Source organism: Hemitrygon akajei, chromosome 3, assembly GCF_048418815.1.
Source record: "Hemitrygon akajei chromosome 3, sHemAka1.3, whole genome shotgun sequence".
NCBI classification, from domain to species: domain Eukaryota; kingdom Metazoa; phylum Chordata; class Chondrichthyes; order Myliobatiformes; family Dasyatidae; genus Hemitrygon; species Hemitrygon akajei.
This window is the reverse complement of record NC_133126.1, coordinates 3,831,675-3,842,799: the sequence shown is the minus strand read 5'-3', so window position 1 is coordinate 3,842,799 and position 11,125 is coordinate 3,831,675.

Sequence of the window (11,125 nt, the reverse complement as noted above, 5' to 3'; positions counted from 1 at the left end):
CTGCATCAGCTCTGTAGTAACAATTATTTTATTCTCTTTCCACTTGTGTATTGGAAATGACATCAAACAATCCTGAATCTTGAAATACAGATGGCAATGTGGAATTTAGTTTCAGTGATGCTTTTCACCCTAGCTTAAATATGCGTACATTCACCAGTTTCTCTCTCCCAGCAAGAAGCAACTCTAGCAGGCACCATGGCTGAAAGAATTAATGCTATACCATTGTAGATCCATTTCTCATCTGGTCATCATTTGACTATTGTTCCCAGCTGGGACTAGGAGATTGATCTACAGAGTTAAATTCACCAATATATATGTCAGGGATCAGCATCAGTCAGAATAAGAAATCAGACATAATGAATCACAAAGCTTTGTCTCTAGTGTCTGTTTTCCAACATACCTCTAAATATCAGATATATAACTTAATTGAACAGGAAACATTACCCAGCGCCGTTTACAACAGTACATTATGAAGCAAAAAATAACAGCTGTAACCACAATGACCTTGTAGAAGATCCATTATTCACCAAAAATTATGCTGAACCATCCTAAAGCAATCAGGATAGCTTGATCAAAGACGTAGGCTTTAAGGACTTGCTATCTGGAATAGACTAGATTACTGCAATGCACATTTTACTGGCCTTGCAAACAACCTACTGACAAACTTCAACTCATTCAGAATGCCACTGCTAGACCATGACGAGGGAGCATATTGCTCCTGTCCTAACTGCTCTGCATTAGACTCCTGTATCTTTTAGAATTAATTTTAAAATCCACTTACATTTTTAAAGCTCTCAATGCTCTGGGACCGGTATACATTACTGAATCATTTTTGTTGCATAATCCTGCTCGAGTTCTCACAACTTCTTCAGCCAGTGTTTGAACTTAAACAATCTCCCTCAATAAAAGCAGGTCATCTTTACGAAATACGCTCCTAAACTGTGAAACTCAATACCTAGAACTATAAAGGTTGGAGTCTCAATTGACACTTAAACATCAGCTGATAATCAATTTATTTTACCTTGCTTTTAACTGACATCTGTTTGTCTTTTATTTTCATGTTTGTACTTTATCCCATTGTAAAGCACTTTGAACTACATTATGAAGAGTGCTCTATAAATAAGTTATTATTAATATTATTAAAGGAGGAGCGGGGGGTATTCCAGACTCTGGCTGGTTAAGGTGTCAACTGCTAATTGGGGAACGCCGGAGATGGAATGGAAGGAGTGCAGAGGTTGGAGGTAGTTGTAGGGGTGAAGAAAGGCAACTGGGAAATTTGAAATCAGTGATGAAAGTGTTAAAGTGGAGCTGCTACCAGACAGGAGTTCAGTGATGGCCCAAGTGTAGAGCGCGAGACACCAACACGGAACAAACAGTTCACTGAACTATACAGACAATCAAAAATAATAAATGCTAGCCCAACAGGACTGCTAACTAAAAACTCTCAAACTAACACTGTGGCTTGAAAGCAATAACTGAACTAAATTAATACCACTCTTTTAATAGTGTCTATCTAAATCACTAATCTTCTTTCCTGGAACATGGACTAAGGAAAACAGGGAGCAGTGCTTCGATCCAGACTTGACAAGACTGAAACAAAATGAAAGGTGTTCAATAAGATTACAAAAATTCCTAATTAGCTGGACTGTGTGCATTCTCACGTGCAAGATTGCCATCTTCTCTCAGCTGCCTGCCTGTGAGAGGGCCCAGCCTCTGTGGCAGTACCCACCTCTGTGATGCTACCAGCCTGGGGCCAAGGCAGCATGCAAAGGGATGATGGTTAAACACCTTCTGGTATGTCAGGATATAGATGAGATTGATTGCAGGCTGTAGCTATTGTTGGAGAGGCTTGCTTTTAATTTCCGACCTACTTGTCATATCAAGGCAATTTGCCTGCAATAGCATCACACGTACATAATTTCAGAGGCACATTAGTCCAAAGAAAAACATAAATTATCCAAGAATAGCACAAGAAAGAGCACAATTAGAACCAGAAAGAATAAACGCAGTTCATTGCAATGCAGAGTGCTTGAAGTGGCAGCAGTGTGCTGTGCTGAGACGGTGTACAGGTTATTTCAACAACTGGATGGTTAAAAAAAATACTTCCTCTTAAACCTGATGGTGGGAACTTCAGGATTCTGTACCTCCTGCACGATGATAAGAGCAGGAAAATGGCGTGCCCGAATGGAGGAGTTCTTTGATAGTAAGTGCTGTCTTGTTGAAGAACTCCTCATGTAGACACTTCTGATGGTGGCTGAGCTCACTGCTCTCCGCACCCACCACATTTCTGTTGCCTTTCCAGACCCCAAGGGCACCAGGCAGGACACTTTCAACAGCACATCTGTAGAAGTTTCTGAGAGCGTTCACTGGCGTGGTGAACCTCCTTAACCTCCGAAGAAAGTAGAGCCACTAGTATACCTTCCTTATGACTGCACCTATAGCTGGGCCTAGGACAGGTAACCGCATACGTTAACGCCAGTAATTTCACATTTAAATATCATTCAACCATACATGCGTTCCTCTAGGGCCCTGGTGTAAAACACATTACCAATAGCACACAGAGCACTGTACATAGCACATAGCACAAATAGCAGTGGCTATGACTTCAGACAAATGTAAAGACACAAAGAAAATTATCTAGCCCAGGAACCTGAGAGGCATGACTGTAGATTGTCCTGGTCCAGCTTGCTCTTTCATGGAGTGAACACCAGAGGGCAGCACCAAATACTGCATTACTATCCCATCAGCCAGTCACATAGCTGACTCTCTGCCACTGATACACCAATGAAATGCCACATGTTCACTCTCCTTCCCTTTCCTGAAGTCAACAATCAGTTAATTAGTTTTACTGACATTAGGCAAGAGGTTGTTGCCACAGTACCACTCAACTAGGTGCCCTATCTCATTCCTCGATACTGGCTCATCACCACCTGTAACTCAACAACAACCAGTGGTGTCAGAAAATTTGGAGATGGCACAGGAGCCCATCATCAGGGACCTCCACCACTCAGGACATGCTCTCTTCTTGCTGCTGCCTTCAGGAAGAAGGCACAGCAGCATCAAGACTCACACCACCAGGTTATAAAGCAAAGTTATTGAAAAGCACAAGTCAGGAGATGGACACAAGAAAATTTCCAGGCCACTAAATATCCCTTGGAGTGCAGTTATGTCAGTCATCAAAGAATGGAAAGAATATATCACAGGTGTAAATCTGCCATTCTCAAAAACTAAGTGACTGTGTAAGAAGGGGACCAGTGAGGGAGGTCACCAAGAGACCTCTGACAACTCTGAAGGAGTGGCTGAGATGGGAGAGATTGGGAACATAACAACTGTATTATTACCCCTGATCTACACTGCACACACTTCTTTTTGATCCCTTATCCCTTCTCAAAGTATTTAGCCTTTATACCAGCACAAGACCAAATCTGATCCCCCTTACAGCCACCCAGTCAAAATCTAATGAGGAAAGTTGTAGATGCCCAGTTCATCAACCTCATCTATAACCCAATCTGGATTAACACTGCAAGACCATAAGATAAAGGAGCAGAATTAGGCCATTTGGCCCATCGAGTCTGCTCTGCCTTTTCATACAGTTGACGTTTTGAGACCCTTCAGCAGGAAATAGTCCTGTAGTCTTGCCAAAAGGTCTCAGCGCGAAACGTCGACTGTACTCTTTTCTATAGATGCTGCCTGGTCTGCTGAGTTCCTCCAGCATTTTGTGTGAGTTGCTTGAATTTTCAGCATCTGCAGATTTTCTCCGGTTTGTGAAGAATCGGCCCCAACACAGACCTCTGTGGAGAACCATTAGCCACCAGGAGCCAGCCAGAACAGGCTTCCTTTATTCCACTGCCTCCTGCCAAACAGCCTATTTTATCATGGCCTCCAAGTACCCTGAGTCCTCATCCTTAACAATTGACTCCAACATCTTCCCAACCTAGTTGGCCTATACTTCCCTTTCTTCTGCCTCTCTGCCTTCTTGAAGAGCGGAGTGACATTTGTGATTTTCCGGTATTCTGGAACTATTCTCGTGATTCTTGAAAGATCATTACTAATGCCTCCACGATCTCTTCAGTCACCTCTTTAGAACTCTGGGGTGTACACCATCTGGTCCAGGTGATTTATCTACATTCAGATCTTCCAGTTTCCCAAGAACCTGAACACACTTCATGCTCCCTGACACCTGGAACTTCAACCATACTGCTAGTGAAGTCTGATTCTAAGTACTTATGGTCTTATGATATTAAAGCTGATTCTGATTCTGAGGTTCCTACCTCAGCCACATAGATTAGCACCAAAAGTCTTCACAACAACACACACAAAATGCCAGAGGAATTCAGAAGCTGAGGCAGAGTCTACGGAAATGTCTAAACAGTTGATATTTCAGGCTGAAACCCTTCTTCAGAAATGGGAAGGAGTGGGGAAGTTGCCAGAGTAGAAAAAAGACAGGGGGAGGGGAAGAAGGAAAGCTCGAAGGTGGTATGAAGCCAGGTGAACACCCTTGTTTTCAAACACCATCTTTGTCAGCTTTGCTTTCCTTCCTCTGCCTAAATTCTACATTCAGAATACACTAGGCAGAATTGCCCTTAGAACTGACAGTGACATCCAATAACAATTGGTATGCTTAATTTAGTAAAGCATTGTAAAGTGTTTGGTGTTCTCAAGTAAAACTCAATACCTAGCTCGATAAGGAAATATTTAGAACACAGGAACAGGCCCTTGAGCACATGATGTTGTGCTGAATCAATTAAATTAGTAATCAAATGGCTGAGTAAACTTATCTCTTCTGCCTGCACAATGTCCACATCCCTCCATTTTCCTCACATCCCTCATGTATCTGCCTCCACCACCACCCCAGGCAGCACATTCCAGGCACCCACCACTCTCCGTGTAAAAAAAAACTTGCCCCCCACATCTCCTTTCAAATTGCCCCCTCTCACCTTAAATGCATGCTCTCTGCTATTAGACATTTCAACTCTGGTATAAAGAACTATCTATCTACCATATCTATGCCTCTCATAATCTTATAAACCTCTATCAGATCTCCCCTCAGTCTCAACAGCTCCAGAGAAAACAACCCAAGTTTGTCCAACCTCTCATTATAGCACATGTCCTCTAATCTAGGCAGCATCTTGATAAAAATCTTCTGCACCTTCTCAAAACCTTTGACATTCTTCCTATAATGGGGTGACCAGATTGTATGCAATACCCCAGATGCAGCCTAACGAGAGTTTATAAAGCTGCAACATAACTTCCTGACTTTTGAACTCAATGCTTTGACTAATAAGATAGCATACGTTCTTAACCACCCTATCAACCTGTGTAGCCACTTTCACATTTACTATTATTTAGACAGTGTTAGGCTCCTGAACCAGCATGAATAACTTCACTCACCCTAACTCTGAAATGATTCCAAAAGCCATGGACTCACTTTCAGGGTCTCGACAACCTGTGTTTCCAGTGGTATTTATTTATTTATTTGCATGGTTTCTTGTGTGTGTGTGTGTGTGTGTGTGTGTGTGTGTGTGTGTGTGTGTGTGTGTGTGTGTGTGTGTGTGTGTGTGTGTGTGTGTGTGTGTGTGTGTGTGTGTGTGTGTGTGTGAGAGAGAGTGAGTGTGTGTGTGTGTGTGAGTGTGTCTGTGTGTGAGAGAGCATGCGTGAGTGTGTGTGTGTGTGAGGGAGAGTGAGTGTGTGTGTAGTGTGTGTGTGAGAGAGAGAGTGAGTGAGTGTATGTGTATGTAGTGTGCATGTGTGTGTGAGAGTGTGTGTGTGGTGTTTCATTGATTTGATTGTATTTCTTTGTTCTTCTATGAATACCTGTAAAAAATGAATCTCAAGGTTGGATATGGAGATATCCATACTTTGATAATAAATTTACTTTAAACTTTAAACTTTTGAAATTCCTGGGCAAGTATGTAGACGTTAAGGGGGAGAAAGAAGTTTAGAGGTGAAGAATTTTAGTGAATTGAAGATCTTAAGACATTGTAAACACAGGAGATACTGCAGACGCTGGAAATCCAGATCAACACATGCAAAATGCTGGAGGAACTCAGCAGGATAGGCAACATCTATAGAAATGAATTCTGGCATCTTCCTCCTTCCGTTCCAGCCTTGATGAAGGATCTTGGCTCCAGATGTCACTGTTTTTCATTTGCATAGATGCTATCTGACCTGCTGAGTTCCTCCAGCATTTTGTGTGTGTCTTGCTCTAAGACACTGGCAGCTGAAATGTGAATCTGAGACCAGCAGCATGGGAAAGAGGCATGAAAACTCCTCCTTCTTTCTGCTTGCAACAAGAGACCTGTCCATCACAGCTTCTTGACAACATGGGGATTTAACAATGCATTTACATAACAGTCACCATCATGGGCATTCTGGACATTTCTGGCCTTTCTCCCTGTCATGACAGAAGGATAGGTCCACAGAACAAAAAATAACAAAGCATTTTGCTTAAAATGTTAAATAAGTTTTGAAGTTGTAAATATTTTGTAATGTTAAAGTCTATTTCAGAGAATTGTGAAAATGTTTTAAAGACAAATACTACAGTGATATTAAAGTAAGTTTCAAAAAACCTTCAAGTGTTTTGCATCTGGGTTAACATCTGCACTCCGTGTCTCACCGCACCGCCAACAAGCCCAATTAAACCTAACCTAATCACAAGACAATTTGCAATGACCTATTAACGTGCCCGGCAAGTCTTTGAACTGCGTGAGGAAACTGGAGCACTCCGGAGAAAACCCACACCTTCCACGGGAAGGACTCACAGAGACTCCTTACAGAATAGAGCCGGAATTGAACTCTGAACTCTGGCACGTCCACAGCTGTAATAGTGTCACCATAGTGGGGTGTGTCAGGAATGGACAGGAGGAAGAGTATAGGAAACTGATACAGGACTTTGTGATATGGTGCAACTCAAACTACCTGCGTCTCAATATCACCAAGACCAAGGAGATGGTGGTGGACTTTAGGAGATCTAGGCCTCATATGGAGCCAGTGATCATTAATGGAGAATGTGTGGAGCAGGTTAAGACCTACAAGTATCTGGGAGTACAGTTAGACGAGAAGCTAGACTGGACTGCCAACACAGATGCCTTGTGCAGGAAGGCACAGAGTCGACTGTACTTCCTTAGAAGGTTGGCGTCATTCAATGTCTGTAGTGAGATGCTGAAGATGTTCTATAGGTCAGTTGTGGAGAGCGCCCTCTTCTTTGTGTTGGGGAGGAAGCATTAAGAAGAGGGACGCCTCACGTCTTAATAAGCTGGTAAGGAAGACAGGCTCTGTCGTGGGCAAAGTACTGGAGAGTTTAACATCGGTAGCTGAGCGAAGGGCGCTGAGTAGGCTACGGTCAATTATGGAAAACTCTGAACATCCTCTACATAGCACCATCCAGAGACAGAGAAGCAGTTTCAGCGACAGGTTACTATCGATGCAATGCTCCTCAGACAGGATGAAGAGGTCAATACTCCCCAATGCCATTAGGCTTTACAATTCTACCGCCAGGACTTAAGAACTTTTTAAAAGCTATTATTAATGCTTTTTGAGATAGTGATTTAGATGCATATCATATTTTTTACCAAGTTAAGTATTGTATGTAATTAGTTTTGCTACAACAAGTGTATGGGACATTGGAAAAAAAGTTGAATTTCCCCATGGGGATGAATAAAGTATCTATCTATCTATCTATCTATCTATCTAAAACACAGACAGTGATTCAGCTTTGGTTATGCATTATCTGAATTGCTTGTTTTTAAATGTAAATATATTGTCTGAAAACACTATCAACTTGGTTTTAATGATATTGTACCCTACCTGTAATAATAAAGGACACTAGATTATCACAGAAGGTGGCCTACTTCTGCCTGGTGGTCCAACACTGCAACTCCTCCTCCTTTCACACCTCAGCAAACACCGACACCCCAGGGTGTTAAACGTCCAATCCTGCGCATCCCTCAAGCTTGCTGCCGTAATAATTATAATTTCACGTCTCCAAGTCCCAGTCCACACACTGAGTTTATCAGCTTCCTTGTGAGGCTTCCTGCAAGTGCAGTTCTGCCAACAGACCGTCCACACTTGCCCCTGTCTGTCCTGCCCACTGGACTCACTTGCTTTGACCTCTGTTGGTGCTTCATCTTTCAGATTTAAACTAATTCACACCTTTATTTTGAATAGACTAGATTCCTGCAGTGTGCTTTTTACAGGCCTTTTAAGGTAATCTACTGACAAACCTCATACTGCAAGCCATTACTTCCTACAACATCATGAGAGACAGGGATGCTTCACTTCCAGACGAGCTCAACACTTTTGATGCTTGCTTTTGAAAGGGGCAATTAACCTACAGTTATGTGGATCCCTGTGACATGCCGTGACCATGGGGTCCACCTCAGAGGCTGACATCAGGCTGTCTTTCAGGTTGGTGAACCCGAGCAAGACAACAGACCACGATGGAGCTGGGAAGGCTCTGAAAACCTCTGCAAACCAGCTGGTGGGAGTGTTCAAAGCCATTCTCAATCTCTCACTGCTACAGTCCGAACTTCCCGCCTGCTTCAAAAGGATAACAACTATACCAGTGCCCAATAAGAGCAGGATGAGCTGCCTTAATGACTGTCATCCAGTTGCTCGCAGATCTATGGCGATGAAGTGCTTTGAAAGGTTCATTGTAGCTAGAATCAACTCCTGCCTCAGCAAGGACCTGCACGCACTCCAATTTGCCTTTTGCTACAATAGGTCTACAGCAGATGCAATCTGACCGGCTCTCTATGGTACCTTGGATCACTTGGACAATACAAATACCCAAATCAGGAAACAACACACACAAAATGCTGGTGGAACACAGCAGGCCAGGCAGCATCTATAAGGAGAAGCACTGTCGACGTTTCGGGCCGAGACCCTTTATCAGGACCTAAATCAGGATGCTGTTTATTGACTGTAACTTAGTGTTTAACACCATCATTCCTACAATTCTAATTGAAAAGCTCCAGAACCTGGGCCTCTGTATCTCCCTCTGCAAACGGATCCTTGACTTCCTTGACCACAATCTGAGCAGATTGGAAATAACAACTCCACCTGACTGACAATCAACACATTGGTGCACTCAGGGGTGTGAGCTTAGCCCACTGCTCTACTCCGTCTACAATCATGACTGTGTGGCTAGGCATAGCTCAAATACCATCTATAAATTTGCTGATGATACAACCATTGTTGGTAGAATCTCAAATGGAGACAAGAAGGTGTAGAGGAGCGAGATATACCAGCTAGTGGAGTGGCACTCAACATCAGCAAGACGAAAGAGCTGATTGTGGACTTCAGGAAGGGTAAGATGAAGGAACACACACCAATCTTCATAGAGGGATCAGAAGTGGGGAGAGTGAGCCGTTTCAAGTTCCTGAGTGTCAAGTTCTCTGAGAACCTAAACTGGATAAAACATATCGATGTAGTTATAAAGAAGGCAAGACAGCGGCTATAATTCATTAGGAGTTTGAGAAGATTTGGTATGTCAACAAAAAAAATGCAAATTTCTACAGATATACCTTGGGGAGCATTCTGACTGGCTGCATCACCATCTGGTATGTGTGGGGGGGGGGGGGGGGTTACTACTGTACAGCATCAAAGTGTGCTGCAAAATTGTAAAATTAGTCAGCTCCATCATGGGCACTAGCCTCTGTAGTACCTGGACATCTTCAAGGAGTGATGCCTCAGAAAGATGGTGTCCATCATTAAGGACCCCAACACCGAGAACATGCCCTTTTCTCACTGTTACCATCAGGTAGAAGGTCCAGAAGCCTGAAAGTACACACTCAGTGATTCAGAAACAGCTTCTTCCCCTCTGCCATCCGATTCCTAAATGAACATTGAATCTTTGGACACTACCTCACTTTTTTATTTCCTTTTTTTTTGCACCACTTATTTAATTTAACCTTTTAATATCTATGTGTACTTACTGTAATTCACAGTTTTATTTCTCTCCGTTGTCATGTATTTCATTGTCCTGTATTTCATTCCCTTTCACAAAAGGAACAAATTTCATGACATATGCCAGTGAGATTAAACCAGATTGTGATTATGGATTCTCCTAGCTGTAAGAACAGATTAGTTGTCACATAATTTGTAGAACTCTGATTCTAAAACTGGATTAGACTTGTAGTTATAATGATCTATGGATTCATTTATGAGTTTGTATTTTAAAGCAAGATTTTGGTGAATGATGTTTACCAATTGATTGTGCCTGTGTAAGTAATCAGATTGAGTTAAACTGCTGCAGGATCCTGTGATGAGTTGGATTGTTTTTGGTTTCTTTCCTACATGTATATCCATGAATTTGTTGGTCTTTTATTATGTATTTTTGATAACTTTTTGGGTTAACTATCTGGTCCTATCTTGCCACAGGGAACCCCTCCGTTTCTGGGAAAAGGTCTCCAACTGGGAATCAGGTGTTTGTCTATTATTATTGATTATTATTATGCTGTTCCTGAAACATTGAGTGTGTGTCTTCAGGCTCCTGTACCTCCTCCTTGATCGTAGCTTGTCCTGATAGATGGGGTCCTTAATGACTGATGCCACCTTTTTGAGGCATTGCCTTTAGTAGATGTCCTCAACACTGGGAGGCTGGTACCCATGATGGAGCTCGCTGAGTTTTAAACTCTCTATAGCAATTAGATACCAGGATACTAATTTTTATATGAGTTAGAGAGGGTACAGCCACAGGGGACTCCTGCGTTACTGGTCTTCCTTTACTAGTAGCTATGATTCTCTGTAAGGACTTCTACAAGACTGAGCTAACTGTTTTACATTCAAACACGAGGAAATCTGCAGATGCTGAAAATTCAAGCAACACACACAAAATGCTGGTGGAACACAGCAGGCCAGGCAGCATCTATAGCGAGAAGCACTGTCGATGTTTCGGGCCGAGACCCTTTGTCAGGATGAAGGGTCTCAGCCCGAAACGTCGACTGTGCTTCTTCCTTTGGATGCTGCCAGGCCTGCTGCGTTCCACCAGCATTTTGTGTGTGTTGTTTTACATTCAGTCTGATTTCCTGGAAGACTTGCATAATGGAGCAAATCTTATTAAGTTCCAGCAGCTTGAGTCAAATTAGAAAAGCCTCTGCTGTGTCTTCTTGAAATTGTCATTTTC